The sequence below is a fragment of the Acanthisitta chloris genome, unplaced genomic scaffold, assembly GCF_000695815.1.
Source record: "Acanthisitta chloris isolate BGI_N310 unplaced genomic scaffold, ASM69581v1 scaffold6337, whole genome shotgun sequence".
Classification (NCBI taxonomy): domain Eukaryota; kingdom Metazoa; phylum Chordata; class Aves; order Passeriformes; family Acanthisittidae; genus Acanthisitta; species Acanthisitta chloris.
Window position 1 is genome coordinate 58,362 of NW_008684285.1, and position 20,613 is coordinate 78,974.

The window sequence follows — 20,613 nt, forward strand, 5'->3', positions numbered from 1 at the left end:
AAATCCTGAGGAGGAATAGGTATCCTCAAGAGTCTCAGGAGGAAGGAGGACATAGGATTTATGATGCAAGTAGCAATGAGATACTTGTGACAGTTGGAGTTCAATGACAGCTGGATTAAGACAGCATTGTACAAGATAGGACCTGAAGCAGTATGGCAAGTGATAGATGGGATGGCAGCTGGAGTCCAACAGTTCTCCTTCTAGCAAAAGAGGAGACAAGGTATCATTTTAGGACAGGTTAAGTATTACAGAACTTTACCAAGCTGGAGCAATGACATCAGTGCTGTGGGTGATTTAGTCCATAGCAATTTTAGTAGTCTGTAAGGGAGGTTTGTAACATCAAATGGAAATAAACTAATACACTTGATGTAAAGCACTGTGAGGACAGAGGTCAAAGTTTTAACAAGCAAGCTAGTTTCGGAGATGACATAAAGAAGAGGCAAGAATGAGGCTACTGATTACAGGGTTCTAGGGGAGAGAAAACATCCAATAATTTGAAGGGAGACTCAATGCTGCAGTGAGAGCAATGGGAGTGCCAAGAATGAGTGAAAAGCAAAGTTAGATTTAACACACTTCAGATGGATGGGCTTTTCATTTCATTCAGCACTGGAGCTGCCAGTAGGAATGAACATAGCAAGTAACTAGATGGAGATATCTCATAAACCAATTTGTGCTACTAATGGAAGTCAGCAGCACCTTAGGGGATGAAGATCCTTCAGGATAGCAAAAAGTATCCTCTGATTCTATCATTGCTTTTAAAAAGCACAACACACACAAAAAAAGAAAACCCAAGAGCTGCATGACTTAGTCTCCACATCCTCAAGTAAACAAACCACAAACCAATGTTTCAGGGCTCCTAACACTTACTGTGGTTAGAATGGGTCACGGAAGTGAAAAGGGTTAGGCACAAAGCAAAACATTTTGTCATTAATTCCAGCTCTAATGTTACTTAACTTCTCCTTTATTTGAGACAGGATGCATTTCAGTTCCCACAGCGGAGAATCAGAGTGTGAATTTGATACTATTCTTATTTCCTTGGAGCCTCGAGTTTGAGAATGATATGAACATATCCAGACAAGTAGATACTCAGAATAAATCCACAAAACAGTATCACAGAGTCACAGAATCATTACAGTTGGAAGTGACCTCTGAAGATCATAGAATCATAGAATGTAGGGGTTGGAATGGATCTTACAGATCATCCAGTCCCAACCCCCTGCCCTGGGCAGGGACACCTCCTCACTAGATCAGGCTGCTCAAGGCTTCATCCAGCCTGGCCTTCAACACTGCCAGGGTCAGGGCAGCCACCACATCCCTGGACAACCTGTGCCAGTGTCTCACTACCCTTAGAGTAAAAAACTTTTTTATCACATCCAACCTAGACTTTCCCTCCTTTCAGATCATCTAGTCCAACCCCCCTGCCAAGGCAGGGTCAGCTAGAGCAGGTGACAGGAAAGCATCCAGGTAGGTTTTGAATGTCTCCAGAGCGGAAGACTCCACTACCTCCCTGGGCAGCCAGTTCCAGTGCTCTGCCACTCTCAATGTAAAGACGTTCTTCCTCATGTGGAGGTGGAACGTCTTGTGTTTTAGTTTATGGCCATTACTCCTTGTCCTGTCACTGGGCACCACTGAAAAGAGTCTGGCACCATCCTCTTGACACCCATTTTGAGATATTTGCATGTACTGATGAGAACCTATCTTAGTCTTGTCTTCTCTAGAAGACAGCTCCTGCAGTCTCTCCTCATAAGAAAAGTGCTTCAGACCCCTAATCATCTTTGTGGTCCCTCCACTCAGCCCTCTCCAGTAGCTCCTTTTTGAACTGTGGAGACCAGAGTTGAACACAATACTCCAGATATGGCCTCACCAGAGCTGAGTAGAGGGACAGGATCACCTTCTCAGTAGAGGATCAGGATCACTCCCTAGTGTGTGTATGTGCATGCATGTGCTTGTATTGTCACACATACCTAGCCATCCTGGTCAATAAATCCCTATTAGCACACCTTAAATCACAGACAAGTGTTTTAAAATTTGTTTTGACTACATAGGAAAGTTCTTTAGTTTCTTAATGCATGCTGTTCACTTAGCTGGTATTTTGCAGTGATGCCTTTAAGGAAGCCTCTTGTCTTTCCTTGTTTGCTAGGAGTGGATACGTTCTCCCAACTCCTTACATTGAAAAACTGTCTAAACATTTTTTATGGGATACAGTGAAAGAGAAGAAGAAATCCCTGAGTTTCCCCTTCCCCCTGAGCTGAACAGATGCTTTTTGCTGTATTTTTCTTTAAATAGAAAATTCCATTCCCCATGTAAACTCATTGCGAAGGAAGATATGGTGAACATCTCTTGTCAAAATGGATTACCCTTGGAAAAACTCTAGTGTCTAAGCTATGGTAAAAGATACATGAAGAAGACAGAGGGGAAATACAATGCTTTGTGAATTTATGCTGGTGTCTTCAAAGCCATTGCTCTTCCAAGAACCGCTAAGGTTCATGACACTGGCTGACAGATCTCTCTTCACTTGGGAGGCTTGACTGTCCCTTTTTTGTTGTTTTGAAAAGTCTGAATTTTTGCTGATTTTGAAATGGGAAGCATGGGGTTTCTTTGGAGAGACAAAACTTCCCTGAACGTCATGAATATCTGCCCGACAGAAATGGCTCTGATGTTTCACTGTAAACCTCATGCTGCTGTAACAGCCAATGACCCTGTGCAGCCTTGGCTGGCATTACCATGCCTGATGTTGGCAGGAGGAGGGCCACAAGCAACAAGTCATGGATGCTGCCTGGTACAGGGAATGGGATACTATGGTCCACTGTAACATTTACAGCAGAGTGGCAGGCTCATGGTTGGACTCGATGATCTTACAGGTCTTCTCCAACCTTGATGATTCTATGACGTGAAATACCCTCTGCCCTCCTGAAAGCTGTTGGGCAATGGATCATTGTCTCCTTCCTTCTCGTCCTTCTTCAACACTGAGGACTATTGAAACAGCAGCACAGAGAACCAGGCAGTCACAGTTGGACTTCTTTGAAAGGTCCATTATAATTTTGTACAATTTTAAAAGCACAGCTAATAATCTTGATTAATGATTCAGGAGGGACTTTGGACGTAAAGAAGAATGAGGAATATGGGAAGTGTCACCCTGCAGCTGGAATCTCAGGCTACATCCTTACTAGTAAATAGAGCAATGACACAGCAAGGACAACGGCGCTGATTCACCTAGACTGTTAAATTGTTAGACCAATCTCTGGCACATTCTGGCCTTCTCCCAAACAATTCCCAAGCACAATATGGAAACCAGCATAAGTCTGCAGCCATACTCCACAGGATATTCTGGAGGCTGAGTTTGACAACATGCCCGTGGTTGGACCAGCCAGAGCTGCCAGAGAATGAACCTGGAACTGTATGGTTTGCTACTGTAGCAAACCTACTATGGTTTGCTAATGTAGCCTCAGCCCATCTCACAGGGTTGAGAAGGACAATAGATTTTATCTCACATTATGCCCTATCTTTGTATGCTCCCACATTAGTGTTTCATTTTGGTTGAATGGACAAATGGTTTATCACATATGTCATACCATTCACACGTGATAATTTCCACTGACTACCTTTTTCAGAGTGAATTCAGAGTAGATGCTTTTTTGGCCTGCATACCATATTTCTTTTGCCCCCTTACCTGGAAAGTCAGGTATTACCTCATATGAGAAATGTTTGTGCTATGGGCACAGTTTGTTCTATTTTACAGCCAGATTTACAGCATTTTGAGCCCTTAGACTCATGTAGGAATTCAAATCCTTCACCAGTATGGCCTAGCAGTGATATACATGTCCCCTCCTTTTTGTGCTCTGGGACATAAATGTGGGGAGTGTCTCCAAAGATTTACCTCCTCCATGGGCTGCACATGGAGGTGAACACCGGCAGCAGTTTTTCTGAACCCTGAAGTTGTTGTGGCATCTTTTCATAGAATCATAGAATCAACTGGGTTGGAAAAGACCTCAAAGATCATTGACCAACCCTACCATGACTATGGTGCTAAGTGCCACATCCAGTCTCATCTTGAAAACCTCCAGGCACAGTGAATCCACCACCTCCCTGGGCAGCACATTCCAATGCCTGACTACTCTCTCTGTAAAAAATCTCTTCCTAATATCCAACCTAAACCTCCCCTGGCAGAGCTTGAGTCTGTGCCCTCTTGTCCTGCTGCTGGTTGCCTGAGAGAAGACACCAACCCCCACCTGACTCCAACCTCCTTTCAGGGAGTTGTAGAGGGTGATAAGGTCTCCCCTGAGCCTCCTCTTCTCCAGGCTAAACACCCCCAGCTCCCTCAGCCTCTGCTCATAGCACTTGTGCTCAAGTCCCTTCACCAGCCTCATTGCTCTTCTCTGCAGCTGCTCCAGCACTTCAATATCCCCCCTGAACTGAGGGGCCCAGAATGTACACAGTGTGGCCTCACCAGCACCGAGTCCAGGGGAAGAATCACCTCCCTGGTCCTGCTGACCACACTGTTCCTGATCCAGGCCAGGATGCCACTGGCCTTCTTGGCCACCTGAGCACACTGCTGGCTCATGTTCAGCTTTCTATCTATCCACACTCCCAGGTCCCTTTCTGCCTGGTGCTCTCCAGCCACTCTGTCTCCAGTCTGGAGTTCTGCATGGGATTGGTATGGCCAAAGTGCAGAACTGGCACCTAGAGCCTGTGGGGACCAAGTATGTGCCTTGTTCTGCCTACATCCTTGTTCTTGTGCTTCACAGTTTTGAGCTTCTTTCTCCAGATAAAAATCTTCTGTGTTTATCCAGAATAATTTTTGGCTCATGTCAGAGACATTGAGGACATGAAAGGCAGCCATTGTATCCTAGGTTTGAATTAGCTCTGTGTGTCTCTTGAGATTTCTTAGGAACTTTCAAACTTTTTGGTAGGAACCAAAAACTGTAGGAAGGGCTGTATTTCACTGTCTCTTCAAATTCAGCAGCTGCTTAGGGAAGAAAATAAGGCCCCAAAGTACAAATTTTATATTTTCAAAGGTGGAAGAGTCATGTTTCAATGATTACGTGAGTGAGCACTAATTAACACTTGGGGTTTTTTTATTTATTTTTTAACCCAAATGGGACATGAAATGCTTTCAAACTGCAAAAAGGAAGATTTTTCTGACTTGCGTTTTATTTCTTCATGTTTTATTCTTGAGGATTTTTGGGACCTTTGAGTTGGGGTTTTATCCAACACCTTGAAACCTCTCAAGAGCTGAGAAATACCTTTTCCTAACTAGGCTTCAAGGGCATGACCCCAAAATGGCACCACATGGGTATTTGTCTCCCTCTTGTGTCTCATTCCATGCGATAAGATACAATCTTGCTCCACCTGTTTGCTACACCCATTAGAACTTCCAATGAAGTGAAAGCAGCTGCGGGTGACTTATGCTCCTATTTGTCTGCAGCCTCAGTGCTGAGAGACAACCTAGTTTGAGATTAGGAGTCAAAAACCATAGGGAAATTGAGCAGGCTCCACCCAGGACACAGGTAGTTATTTTCATCTGGGAATGTCTTCTGTTTACATCTTTTCCAGCTGTAACAAGGAAGGGGCTCCTGAATTGAGAGCATCCAGAGGAAGACAGAAGAAACCACCATGTGGATCAGCCTTTTTCATCTTGCAACCACCACCTTGGTCAGCAGCATTTTTCCCCTGCTGAGCACACACACTGATGTACTGCAGGCTGCAACAGCCAGGAATGGCAAGAGGCAGGAAGCAGAGAAATTCCTTTTGGGGTAATATATAGACCCTCTTCTTTACCTTGGGCAATCTGGAGTGGCAAAGGATGCTGTGGTCTCTCTAAGCCCACTCCTTCTGTTTTGTCTAGAGAGAAGGGGTTTGCCCTTTACTGTAAAAAAGAGGTGGAGACTTGAGCTGATTTCATCTGTGAGGCAATATCTCCACTTCTCTGGGATAAATGAGGCAAATGTGAGTGAGTGGGTCCACACCCAGTACAGGAAGGTATTTGGTTTTTTCCCAGGCACAGTACTGAGGCTGTCATGGGATCCAGGTAGGATTTTGGAACAAGAGCAGAAACCCACATGGAGGTAACTGGGCATGTGCCTGAAAGAAGGACATTGGGCTGACCAGGGGAGCTCATGCCAGACACTCCAGCTGAAAGCGGTGCAAGACACAGTCAAAGTTTGAAACTATCCTGGAAAGATGGTGATTTGGATACAATTCCACCTCTTTTTTTTCCCATCAAACTTCATGCCATTACATTATTTTTCAGAACTAGTTACTGAAGTCTTTCATTGTGGTCCTGGCTTTAATTCTCATGGAGGTAGTGCTAGCACCTCAGTAATGCAGCATCTGAACCTCCTTGCTGAGCTTCTGTGCTGTCAAACAGTTGCTGTAAAAATACACAGACTAATCTTCAGGGGAGTGGGACAACAAAAAAATGTTTGCACTCTCAAAGAAAAAACTTGCTCTCTCAAAGAAGCTAAATCACACCTTAATCTGTTTAGGATTACTCAAAACCTGTGAAATAAACCTTGTTTTCAAATGAGAGAAGCTAAATGGACTTTTCATTTTCCCTTGGTTTTGCTTCTTTAATTCTGAAGTCAAAGAGAGTTTTGTACACACTTATCCTTGTGGGCTTCTCAACTGATTGGTTCTCACCCATCAATTGTGGGTGGGACAACGAAGAAAATATTCAAAACTTCCCATGCAGGGTTGGCTTGGCTAAATCCATGCCCAGGGAGTAGCAGGTGTCCATGCTATGTGTCTGTGCACTTTAGGACTTCAGTAGCAAGAATGTCTGGTACTGGGCCTTGAGGACAGAGTACTATTTCCTCCACATATTGCAGACAGCCCTAATTAGCTACATTAGTTTGTCTGCATCATAAATGTAAAGCAGTGCATGCTGGATTTGTCTCTAATTGTGGCATTGCTGTGGTGATGGGTTGCAGACTTCTTTTTTTTTTATAACTTTCTCATTAGTACTTAGCTTTAGGCATTTGTGAGAAACCACAGCCTCCAAAAGCTCCCACTCCTGTCCTCTTAATTTTGACTCACAAGGTTTTAATGGATGAACAGAAAGCAAACAAAGCCTTTGGTTCTCATACCATTCAGCAAACCTCCGACTGGCACTGGCATTGTTTAGGAACCCTTGTGGGGATGAAAGCAAACTCTGTACAGATGTGGCCTCTTCTGAGACTGCTCTGTGAGGCCTGTTGATTCTCAGAACAAAAAGCACGTGAGGAGGGTGACTGGCAGGGGATTTCCACAGAGTGCTCTAAATGAAGTTATTTTAAACTGATGCTGCACCACACAGAGCTAGCGATAGTCCTTGCTGGAAAGGGTTTCCAAAGGCACAAATGCTGCTGTGAACCTTTGTACACAGTGAACTTTTCTGTACCCTCAGTGGGACTGGAGCAGACACGTCCACTCCACACAGTGGGACACTGCATGGAGATCCTCTGGGCTGATAGGCTCATGAAGCACATCATGATGCAGCCTCATCAGTCTGGAGCTGGAAAATGTAGAGCTGGATGACTTGGGGATTATGGTTGATAAGAAAATCACCATGAGCTGCAGTGTGAGCTCACAGACCAGAAAGTCACCAAAACCTGGGCTGCATCCAAAGGAGTATGGCCAGCAGGTCAAAGGAGGTGATTCTCCCCCTCTACTCTGCTCTCTTGAGACCCACCTGGAATACCACACACAGTTCTGACGCCCTCAATGTAAAAAGGACATGGAACTGCTGGAGCAAGTCCAGAGGAGGCCATGAAGTTGCTAAGAGGACTGGAGCATCTCCCCTATGAAGACAGATGAGGGAGTTGGGTCTGTTCAGCCTAGAGAAGAGAATGTTGTGTGGAGACCTCAGAGCACCTTCCAGTATCTGAAGGGGCTACAGGGGAGCTGCAGAGGGACTTTTTGTTAGGAGCTGTAGTGAGAGGACAAAGGGTAATGGATTCAAACTGAAAGAGGGGAAGTTCAGGTTAGCTCTTAGGCAGACGTTTTCCCTGTGGGGGTGGTGAGACACTGGCACAGGTTGCCCAGGGAGGCTGTGGCTGCCCCAACCCTGGCAGTGTTCACAGCCAGGTTGGATGAAGCCTTGAGCAATCTGGTGTGGTGGGAGGTGTCCCTGCCCAGGGCAGGGGGTTGGGACTAGATGATCTCTAAGGTCCATTCCAACCCCTAAAATTCTATGAGTCTATGAATGTGGCAAAAAATACCCATGGTATCTCCCTGATGCAGGGAGAGTTGATGTGTTTCTGTCACCAGACCTTTCTAGGGAGGCAGAATGAGGTTAGCCTACATGGATCTGGCCACTGTGTGTTTTTGGACCCTGGTTTGCACCTGTGAGAAATTAATGGAGTGAAGCCATCTGGTTGGGTATCTCTGCGCCTGCTGTGAAGACACGCTTGCAGAGCACTTATGACAAATCCTGTCCTTTCTTCCTAAACTCTCACACAGGGAGTTTATGAGGCATGATACGAGAACCCTGCCCCATGAAAGGATTAACCAGCTCTTAGAAAATGGGAGTGGTAAATGGGATCCCTCCTGAAACAAATCCCACTATGTGTACAACCACTGATTAAACTGAGGCTTTGGATGGTAAAACTGTAACCGGGGCAGGAAATACGATTACATCCATCAATCCAACCATCTGACTCCATGTGGCTAATGCTCTCCTGAGCTCATCACTATGGTAGCATGACAGTGTACACGTCAGGCTGAAGCCCTGACTGCACTGAAGGCAATGGGAGTTAGCTAATTCATTTTGATGAGGCTATGGTTTCTTTTGTAATATCCGGTAAAGAATGTTTATCTCGAATTCCTCTCCTGCCCTGAGGTATTTTCACTGTTTTATTGCTTGATGATGTAATTTTTAAGCAATCTTGTGAGGATGGCCTTTCATGCCAAAGCCAGGTTAGATGAAGCCTTGAGCAACCTGGTCTGGTGGGGAGATGTCCCTGCCCAGGGCAGGGGTTTGGGACTGGATGATCTATAAGCTCCATTCCAACCCCTAAAATTCTATGATTCTATGCCCACAGTTGAAGCCAACAGAGTAGGAGGGCAGCTGAGAGCCTGCAGCCAGTTTATGATGGAAGGTCCCAGGGGGACATGGACCCAAGCTGTCTCAAAATGTCCCTGAAACAGGGAGAAGAAAGCTTCTCAAGGAATATGGATCAGGGCTGGGAAAGCTCAGCAGGCTGTTCCCTTCTTCCCTCTTGAAGCAGCTAACCCCTTCCCTCTCATCTCTTCCCACACATCTGTGCGGTCTCAGATGAGACCATTAAAGAAAAGGTTGTGACTCTTCCCTCTAGGCAGGCACACCTCTGTGCCACACCAGCACTGGCCTGGGACCACAGGCCTCATTTGTCCCAAAGTTTCCATGTTGCCAAGGTAATACTAAGAGACACAAATAATTTCTATATGTGATTTCATTCTTTTATGCCATAAGCTAATTGGTTCCTTGTACCACAATATGTTCCAGCTGTTGGTCTTTATCTGTTTCTGGGTTTCTTCTGTCACTCTGGACCATGGGCTATTTAGAAATGGTTCCCACATTTCCTCTTTTACTTCAAAAGAAACAAGAAAACAAAACCACTTTCAGGGCAAAATCTGCCTGCTCCTAACTGTATTTCTCTGTGTGAGGGACTCCAAGATAGAACTCCCTAAAGTATTGCCTATCAAAAGGGTTACCTCACATTTATTGATTTAGGGCAGGGCTTATTCTTTGGTGACGCTGCACATGTAGAAGCTCAGACAGAAGTGGGACAAGCTAAGCTATGTGACAAAGACAGCTTTAGCCTTTAACATGGTGAGACTACTTGTCCAAGCTTTCAAAGCCTGGCTTGGGACTGAGGGAGAATGAGGACCTTTTAGTTTGTAAAATTGGATGCAAACCTTCTGTGTCCCTACTCGTAGATGACATTACTTACATTGAATTCACTTCCTTAGACCCACTGGGCTGTTTTGAGAGGTGGTTAGGTGGTACACAGGGCTAGAAAAACAGCCAGAGATCACATTTTTCAGAGCTACAAGCAATCCATGAGAGAAGAGGATTAAACAGGTCCTTCTCCTCCAAGCACAGCCTCAAAACATTTCCCAACACCCACGATTATCTTGAAAGTGCTTTCAAGATATAAAGTAGCACATCAGCTTTAATATTTTTCAGCTGCAAGTATGTTATGAAAGGAAGAGAAGACGTATAAGGAGTTGCCCTGAGAGGTGGGTGAACTTGGCGCTGAGATTCAAAGCTGACCTTTGCGAGGTATTAATCACTGGCTAAGCTAACATCTGACTTGTAACTTCAACAGGAGACAGCATGCTGAGTTTATGGAAAAAAAAAATTTGAGGAAGAAATGGAAATGGAAATGGCTGTATGGAATAGGTGTGAATTGTGTGCTAAATGAGGTGAAGCAGAGGCTATTTGCTTTAATTCAGTAGGAGAGTTGTGGGAGGCAGATGCCCATGGACACCCTGACTCTTGGTTCCCGCCGCTCTCCTTTGCTTACAGCTTATTGATGGGAACCAGAGACATGAAGAATTAAATACCCAGGTGCAAACTGAACCAGCTCTGAACTTCAGTGACCTCTATTTCAGGCTCATTAGTTTGATCTGTCTTGGGAGTGCCAGCTGGTGCCCAGAACTTTTCTCCCAAGGGATAGCCAGCAAGAGAGGTCTATTGCATGATCATGATGTTGTTCCTGAGCAGGGTGAGTTGCATCATGCAGCTTACAATGCTGTTGGGCAAATATATCCAGCAATGAGGAGGGTGGATTTAAGCTGGGCAGGAAATTTTTATAATGAATGGGGTTTATACTAACTCCAGATGACATTAAGAAAGCTTAGCCCTACTTCTATCCTCACCAGCTCCTTTCTGTGAATGTGTCTGTCAGTGGAAAGTGCACACTTTGGCCCTTTGGGTCATGCCTGGGACATGGATCTTGCTGCCAGATTGGCTATAGGAAGTGTATCATTTAGTGGAAATCCATTTGGAGTGTGGGACCAAAAACTGGCAGATGTTTTGGCAGTAGTTCAAGGTTGAGACTCTTCTGTGAGATAGTAGCTCAAGCCCAGCTGGCCAGGTAGTCAAAGCATTGGCACCCTTAGCTCACACAGTAAACTTCATGTTAGATATGTCTCAGTTACATTTGCAAAGGATGGTAGAATGCATGTCAAGAGAAGAAAGGAGTTCTAGGCTGCTAGAAGTGTGTCTACATTGGAATTTTGTGTGGGTAGAAAGATCACAGGGCTAACCTGGCCTTTACTCTGCTTGGGCACACATGGGCAGCAGGAAGGGACGAAGCCCCACAGGCATCATGATCTTTTTTGAGAGGTTTATACTGATGGCAGATGACATTGCAAAGCTGTCAGGTAATGAAGTAAGAGCATAATCCCAACATGCATTAGTTCCTGCTCACCCTCTTTACTGCAAATATAGTCTGAGTTCTCAGATTTGGAAAAATAAGGGCTTAGATCTAGGGTTGAGAAAACAATTTATCTGAAGCAGCACTGACTGAAAACAGAGGGCAGCTCCTCTGCTGACTGCTACTTCAGTGCTGCCAGCATAGGGCTAAGGTCTTCAATGCACTAGGCAAAATACAACTGGTGAATAAGCAGAAAAGCAGACGTCCATGGGTGCAGTCTGAAGATGGTCGGCACAAATGAGTATACACTAAGTTGTGACAGAAAATTGTTGCTGCTCCTCAGTAGGTCATAGAATAGAATCAACTGAGTTGGAAAAGACCTCCAAGATCATCAAGTCCAACCCTACCGTGGTTACTAGACCATGGCACTAAGTGCCACATCCAGTCTCATCTTGAAAACCTCCAGGCACAGTGAATCCACCACCTCCCTGGGCAGCACATTCCAATGCCTGACTACTCTCTCTGTAAAAAATCTCTTCCTAATATCCAACCTAAACGTCCCCTGGCAGAGCTTGAGTCTGTGCCCTCTTGTCCTGCTGCTGGTTGCCTGAGAGAAGAGACCAACCCCCACCTGACTCCAACCTCCTTTCAGGGAGTTGTAGAGGGTGATAAGGTCTCCCCTGAGCCTCCTCTTCTCCAGGCTAAATACCCCCAGCTCCCTCAGCCTCTCCTCATGACACTTGTTCTTGAGCCCCTTCCCCAGCCTCGTTGCTCTTCTCTGGACCTGCTCCAGCACTTCAATATCCCTCCTGGACTGAACTGAACACAGGATTCAAGGTGTGGCCTCACCAGCACTGAGTATCAGGCAAGAATCACCTCCCTGGTCCTGCTGACCACACTGTTCCTGATCCAGGCCAGCATGCCACTGGCCTTCTTGGCCACCAGGCTAGTTACCAGGCTAGTCAAGGGTAGATCCAGCTAGGCTGGTGTAGCCTATTCTAAGACTGATTATTTGACATATGGAGATGTGAGAAACCATCACAGTGAAGCAGGTCCCTCAGCCATTCACATGACGCTGAGTTTTCCGAGGTGTGTCGGCCAAGTGTGCTCAAGACAGAGTTTCTGTCTTACCTAACCCACACGCCTGGACCTGATCTGTAGTAAAACTCCTGATGAGATTTCACACACTCCTGAGTTTGGGTGAAGTTTAAGGATGCAGTGAAAGAACTAAGCTCTTCTGGAAGACGAGTTCTTAACTTCTAGAATAAAGGCCTAGGGTTTGGAAACCTGAGATCAGCATATTTTCACTGATGAAAACTGCTTTGAGCACAATCTGACAGAGTTCTGACATTGCTTGTCTGGGTGTGGTAAGAAGTACATTTGTTTGCAAATCCATGCATTGGGAAGGACTTGGTGTTTTTTTTCTTGGAGACAAGATGACCTATTATCAAATATACAATTATAAGTTAAACTTAGAGTATCCTATGCTGAATGCTGTGCAAAACATATCCTGCTTCAAGCATTTATAGTCAAACCAGAAGAATTATCTTCATTTTGGGAATGAAGAACTGAAACACTGGAGATTAAGTGACTTGTCATGAACCAAACAGGCAATCTGTGGCAGAGCCAAGAATAAAATCCAGATCCCACCAAAGCAACCTAACCAGGAACATCCTTCCCGTTGAATAGTTTAATGAACATAAATTAAGCAGCAAGTTGACTCAACATGTTTTTAATTTTACATGTGTACTTCAGAGAGCACAATAATTGTATTTTATAATCTAAAAATAAAAAAACACATATGTTTGTTAGAAAAACAACAGGCACACAGGAAAAATAATTCATCCTTTTTAAAAAATTTGGTGTGAGGTCCTTCGTTAGGCCTAAAACTGTGATGTGAAGCGAAGGAAGAAGGCAAAGAACTCTCTCCTTCTGTGCTAGTTTATTAGAATTAAAAATAACCCTTCTTTTAGGTCTGTGCTGTTTGAGTGCCAGGGCTCTGTGTAAACAGAGTCAAATGATGGATTCTTTAAGCACTGATCCTGTCAAATCCACCACATTCTCAGTCAGCTCAGTGATGTTCAGAGGGCAAGAGGCAGAGCTGAGAATTTGCTAGCACCTACCTAACATGTGCACTTGAAAGGGTCCAAAGATGGCAAGAGTCTGGAAAGCACCTGAGCCCTCCCTTACGCTGAAAGGGAAGATGAGAGCAAAAGAGATACAATAGCAAATCTCAGTCAAGGGGAAGATGTCTTTTAAACTCAGCAACAAATCTGTCTAGTCTTTGAAGTTGGCTACACCAGGCTTCATTCCCAGACAGCAGGGTGAGCATTCCTCTCTAAAATTAAGCCCCTGGCAATTGCTCCCCCCAGGAATAGGCATGTACTGAGTGGAGGAAAGCTACACATGAGTGACAATAGGATTTAAAGAGTAAGAGAGACAGAAGAACTGATTTAGACCTCATGGGAACATTCACGGAGCCTTTTCTACATGCAAAACACTTGCATTGAATTAAGCTAAATCAATATAAGCCAGCCGGAAACTGATCAATGGGGATGGCATTCACAGGCAAACAAGAGATCATTTTGCAGGGGCTGCCTACCAGCCGAGGGCCACGTAGCCCTGGTCAGCACAGATTCACGGGGAAGGTCAAAAGGCAACAACTCTTGTGGTAACCACTCTTGCAACGCATGATGCAAGCACAACCACGTCTGCAGCTACACCACTCCCAGATCACAGTCCCATCACCAGAGTACTGACTCTGAGGCAACTGCCCCTGCAGATGAGAATACATCTGCCGGAGCTCAGTGCAGGGCTAGAAGGTTTTATGTATCTCCCTGTCAGCCTAGAGCACAGGCTGAACAACTGCAAGTCTGCCCAGTGCAAGTTTTATATGTAGATCAGCCTTTATTATCTTGGGGTCTCTTCTGCCACTCTTTTCCCACAGTTAAAATGGAACTAGAAAATTTGTCAGACCCTTGGCTTTTGTCTACAGAGCTGAAAAGGCACAACACTTTCTTCCTGTGACATTGCTACCAGTATGACGCAAACCCTGCTTTGATTTTCACTGGGGTGATTTTGCGCACTTTTTTTGTCTGTAAGGAATGGCTGGAAAATGTGATTAATATTTGATGCACCCAGCATTGCACTTTGAAGCAGAAACTTGGGAAAGTGGAATCTGGTGGCTGTATCCTTTCCTGGAGAAACTGCTTCTGTTGCACTATGCTTTTCTTTCATGATCAAAGCTTGAAGACATTTAAAAGTTCTAGATAGATCCCACTGTCATGTCCAGGTTTACGTTACTCACTGCTAAAGAGTGGGGAATGAGAGTGTGAATAAAGCAGACTTCTGTCACACTCCTTTAATGAGTTACTTCTCACCCAACATGAGGTACTTAGGAATCTTATTTTTATATCTGGAGCAGCCAGATATAAACTTTTATATCAGTGGAGATAAACTGGAGGGTTTAGATACTGACTTGTCAAAACTATTTGAGATACATATGAGAATAACTGTTCCCCTGTAATGCATGTATTTTTCCCAACTGATAACAAAGACAGTGCTGGTGACCAGGTCAAATATACACCTGCATAATACACATCTACAGGACACATGTCTGCATTTGGTTAGGTGAATCATAAACCTTAAATGAAATTGTTTACCACAGTGGCCATAGGTTTAAAAAAAAAAGCTAAGAAAAGACTCTGAATGGAAGAGTGGAGTCACTGAAACCTTCATCTTACTGGACTTAATGCTCTCTGGGAGTATGGAGGGTAACTGGAGAAAATTTAAACAAGGCTCGTTGTGTATGAGCAGATACTGGGGACCATGAAAAAAGAGAAGCCTGGTTTGCTTTGAGATGTTGGGCAGTGGTCTGCAGTGATTGTGCGTGTCCTTCTGGCTTCCACTGCTAGTGTGTGGCCCACACTGACTGTGGGAAATTATGCTAGGTGACTCTTCAGCTGAATGCTTCTACCTCAGTAAGAGGCAGCTTTATTTTTGACAACAGCTGGTGCTGAAGTATGCATGCTTCTAATAGCTTTGAATTCAGCCTGCCATCTGAGGCTCACCAGGATGCTGTATCACAGGAATTTGAAGAATACTGGCTTCACATAAAAATGAAACATGTGCACCATGTCATTAAACAGTAAGATAATGAGGGAAAAATGCAGCAGAGTTTGGGATTGTCCAGGATTTGAAGACCCAAGCTCCTTGATTTTGAGCTGAGTCTCTAGGAAGACAGCGAACGCTGCTGGAACCTGAGAAAAAGCAGTCAAAATCTACTGGATGAGCCAGTTATTCTTTGGAAATGCCATTAAATTTTGCAGCCAAAGGAAGTTACATGATTCAGGCTAAAACCTACATAAGACAGACACTGCTATCATGTCACAGAGGATGTAGGCCATTACATGCCAATATGACAAGAGACTGGCAGTAGAATTGTACATTGAGCATGGAGCTGCCATCCTCATAAAGCAGCACACAGATGTACAGACACCACAAGTCAGGACAATGGCGTGTATTTGGAAAACCCTTCAAAGACCACAGTAATTTCTATCACTTTCCAAGCCACTGCCCAGCATGGACAAAGAGGACAATAGCACCATGTCCTCAGATGACACTTCATGGGACTAGTGAGCAGTGCTGCAGAGAATTAAAGCACTATCATCTCAAAAGCAAATGAAATGCCTGTTCCTTGACCATGATGCTGGTGCAAGCTGAAGTGTTGCCAGGAATGGGCATGCCAGCATAGAAAGTAAAATTATAGGCAATTGACCATAAACAACTGAAGCTCAGGATTTAGCGTGGTGAGCTAATTCCTATTAGAGTTATGACTAAACTCATGGGCAATTACCAGATTGGAAGAAGTACAATTTATAATCACACCAAGGGAAAAAAATTAGCCATGAATAAAAACATGCCACTCCTTTAATTTCATTAAAGAGGTAACTCACCAAACAGGCAGAAGATCAAAACAATTGAAAAAGAGTTTGAGGATATCTTCCAAGGGAAAGGGAACCTGTTAAGGCCTGTCACATATACTGAAAGCACAGGCCAGTCAAGTGAAAACTCCCATGGCATGAGAACAGTTGGTCAGCTGATGCAGTCTGGCATAAACTCTTCTTTACTGTGTACAGTTCTGGGCCCCGGAGCTCAGGAGGGATATTGAAGTGCTGGAGCACAAGTCACCTGGCATAGCTATATGCTAACACAACACTGCAGTTTTAATGGATCTGAATTTAAGCAGGCTGTGATGAGCACAGTATGACATTTTTTTACTACTCCAAATTTACACTCAGTGCAACAGGTTGGTAAGAAGTGTTATCAGAATGAGAAACCATCTACAGGAAAAGAATAAGGATGCAAGGAAATCAACTGTGACCTGCATTTAGCATTCTTAAATTACAGGATTGTACAGAAGACGAGTGGATTGTCAGCTACAAAGATTTCCTTCAGGGAAAATCTGAAGAAGTAAGAATGCCTGAAGTGTTAGAAACTGATGACACCAAAGCCTGGCATATCTACGAAGAAACAGATAAGGTAAAACAAACTTTTTAGAACTGAGGTCCTGGGACCATTCACTCCTACATGAAAGCATAGTAGTGCGATCTGAAACTGTAACCTTGAATTCATGAGGTTGTCATAACAAATGAACATTTGGTCTCTAAAACATAGGTAAGTTCTCTAACTTTTGGAAGTGACAGAAAGATGAAGATCACAAGCCCAGGAAGGTCTCAGGCAGGGGATGATTGGAGCTGACTAAGGCTCCATCCTAGAACAAACTCAGAGGTACTCATTGGTAACTGTGCTGGTGTTTTTGCACTGATAGGCATTTTGAGAAGGCCCACGCAACTCTACAGGGTAACTCAGAAACAGACAATATTACTGTGCTGCATACATGTATCTGGCACTCTGTGTTTTTGCTAGTAAAGGTGCATATGGAAGATTGTACTTTTAAGAGGCTTTCCAAAAACAAGTGGCAGCAGCAACTGCCTTGATCAAAGGCCCATGTTATGCACTGATCAAAAATCAGGCCCCAGTGAAATGCACCTCCTTCAGCTATGATAGCTCTAAATAAGTTCTGAACAACAGGCAGAGTTCCTTCAGGAATGCTGTTTGCTGCCATTTAGTGAGGAAGCTCTGCATCAGCTGGCATTCAGGATAAGCATCTCTTGAAGACAAAATAATTTTGCAATTACTTACAAACTGATTGCACTTTCATCACAATACTGATTTGCCAAAAGATCACGTATCAGTCCAGTATAGTCTGGGAGAAGAAAACTAAAAACCACTTGAAATGCAAAGTTTCTGCAATTCACAGTGGCTTATCTCTTTGAGAAAAAAATGTCATCAAGACAGTATTTTCTAGTGGAAATGTCAGGAGCATTTTAAATAGTAGGAGGAGATTTCATTCTCTTAAATGCAGACTTTTTTTCCTTATGAAAATGCATTCAAACAGTCTATTGATATTTATGCAAAGCAGGACTGTTGGGACATTGCAAATCACATGAGACTTGTAATTCTGTAATGGTCTCCCTGCTGTCTTCTGCTGGGATTACAGTCTCTTGTGTCATCAGAATGCCCACAAATCAACAGCACAGATCTAAGAGAAGCCCCAATAAATGTTCCAGGAATCTCAATGCAGCTAGTTGCAAGCATTAATAATTTTAAAGTTAATTAGACATAGAATCATAGAATCAACTGGGTTGGAAAAGCCCTCCAAGATCATCAAGTCCAACCCTACTGTGGTTACTAGACCATGGCACTAAGTGCCACATCCAGTCTCATCTTGAAAACCTCCAGGCACAGTGAATCCACCACCTCCCTGGGCAGCACATTCCAATGCCTGAGCACTCTCTCTGTAAAAAATCTCTTCCTAATATCCAACCTAACCCTCCCCTGGCAGAGCTTGAGTCTGTGCCCTCTTGTCCTACTGACCCCCACCTGACTCCAACCTTTTCTCAGGTAGTTGTAGAGGGTGATAAGGTCTCCCCTGAGCCTCCTCTTCTCCAAACTAAGCAATCTCAGCTCCCTCAGCCTCTCCTCATGACACTTGTTCTTGAGTCCCTTCACCAGCCTCCTTGCTCTTCTCTGGACCCCATCTGAGGTATTTATACATCTAGTGACCATTTCTGTGGTCTGGGCCTTAATACCTTTGGGGAAGAGGGATAAAGAATAGCAACTGCCTTGAAAATAGCTGAAACATCCTTTATTATATTACAGCGTCATTTTCCAACTTCCAAACCCCTTTCCTGCCAAACCCTATAAACCTTAAAATGCCAACAGCAAAAAATAAAGTGAAACCGAAGGGATCTCCTTAAAATAAAACACAGAACTGAATTTTCTTCTGGACTCCCCCATAGGGTTCTCCCATCCCAGCAAGGGAATAGTGACATCAGTTCAAGGTGTCATCCCCTCTCTGAGTCATTCAGCTTCATGGAAAGGAAGGGAAAGGGAAAGCATTTAGAATGGGTCTCCAGGGTTTTAGCCCACTGAATTCCTCCCCAGCACACAATCTCTGGAAGAAGTGGAGGAACCCCTTGAACAGGAAGTGATTCAGAAACATACTATGGTCTGTTTGCAGTGACTCACAACACATCAATAGCAGAATTGTCCAGAGACCTATAGAAAGTCAGGACTCTTTTTATACCATTGTGCAAGCACAAGTACCAAGAAACATGTGTTTCCTATCACTCAGCCCAGCTTTATGCTAGACTAATATATATTAGTCTCTCTAAGTGCAAGCTTGAAAACAGTCCTGGGCTTGCATATATGTAGAATGTTTTGTGCTCAGCATATTATCATCATCATCATCATTTATATCACATGTGCTTCTGTTGAAGATGGTATGGATGCAAATACAATTGGTTCTTTGTGTCCAGCAGACTGCATCACATATATATATATATATACACTTTGGATGGTACATATGTTTAACAATGTCTTTTATAAGCAGGTTCCATGCAGATGTGCTATCAAGTCTCTGTGGCTGATCATGGTGCTCTGTAACACCGCAGTATTGTCAGAGGAGGGGTGATATTCAAGCTGCCTAGAACTTATTAGAAGATACTGGTTTACCTTTTTAAAAATTTGCTTTCTGGTGACCATTCATGCTGTGATATTTCACCTGCAGTTATCACCTGCTAAGCACAGTCTTGCCAAAAATCTACCTGAGGCCAATCAAAATGTCCATCTGTGCTAAGCAGGTTGCTGAAGTACAGAGACTCACTAAGATACTTCCCTGCAATTGCAAGTCTCCCAGTGCTACAGGTACTGAACTGAAACAAGAGTGTCTGGGTGTGGAAATATGAACGAACAAATATAGGGAAGTGTATTACTTTGTGTGAATTGATACATAGCAATTATTCTTGTCCATTCTTACACTGCGTAAATGAGGTAATTCACTGCAATCTAACCTTCAATAAAAGGCACACAAACTGCCTTACATTTACAGCAGAGTAAGAGTTGTCAGGCAGGTACCTGTTGATGGTCATTAAAAGCTGATGGGATGTGCCATTTTTGCCTATCTGTCCTTTTCTTTGTGCATCCCACACTCCCTGTGCTGGGCCAATGTCAGGGCTACAGCACTGCCTGGGAATAGCCATGGCTCAAACATAGGACAAAAAAGAACCAGCTCTGGGAAGAATGACTGGATTTGGTCAGGGAGCAATGGAAAGTCAGCTGATGACACAGGGATTGAAGACTGCTATGGAAGAGAGGAAACCTGAAGTCTGGCTGGGTAAGATTAAGGATGGGAGGCAACAGCAGAGTATGTGAGGACCAGTGGGACAAAAAGTCTATGCAGAGAAACAGCACAGATGTGATCTGATGTGCTGCAATGAGGAAGGCAAGGAGTGGCTGGGCAAGGAGCTATGGACTAAGGAAGAGCAGGGTGTAGATGAGTATCTTGTGGAAAGCAGGTAACTCACAGGGTGCAAACAGACAACTGGGATAGGCTGGAGAGAGAGTCTGAAATAAAGGGGTGGACTGTGAATGAAGAGGTTTCTGGGGAGGCAGTCTGAGAGAAGATACAAGGAGGAAGGCAGAATATGGCAGGGAGGGGAGAGAGCACAGACAGAGAACCAGGGACAAAGGCACTGGAGGTCAGCCAAAGCCAGTGGTACTGGTGACAAGCATCAGGACTCAGTGGGAAAGATGTTTATGGCAGAGGAGAGTAGGATAGATTTCAAACCAAGTACATAAGGAGAATGGGACTTGCCGAAGAAGCCAGGATAGGATAAAGTCATCATGAAGATACGGATGAACTAGA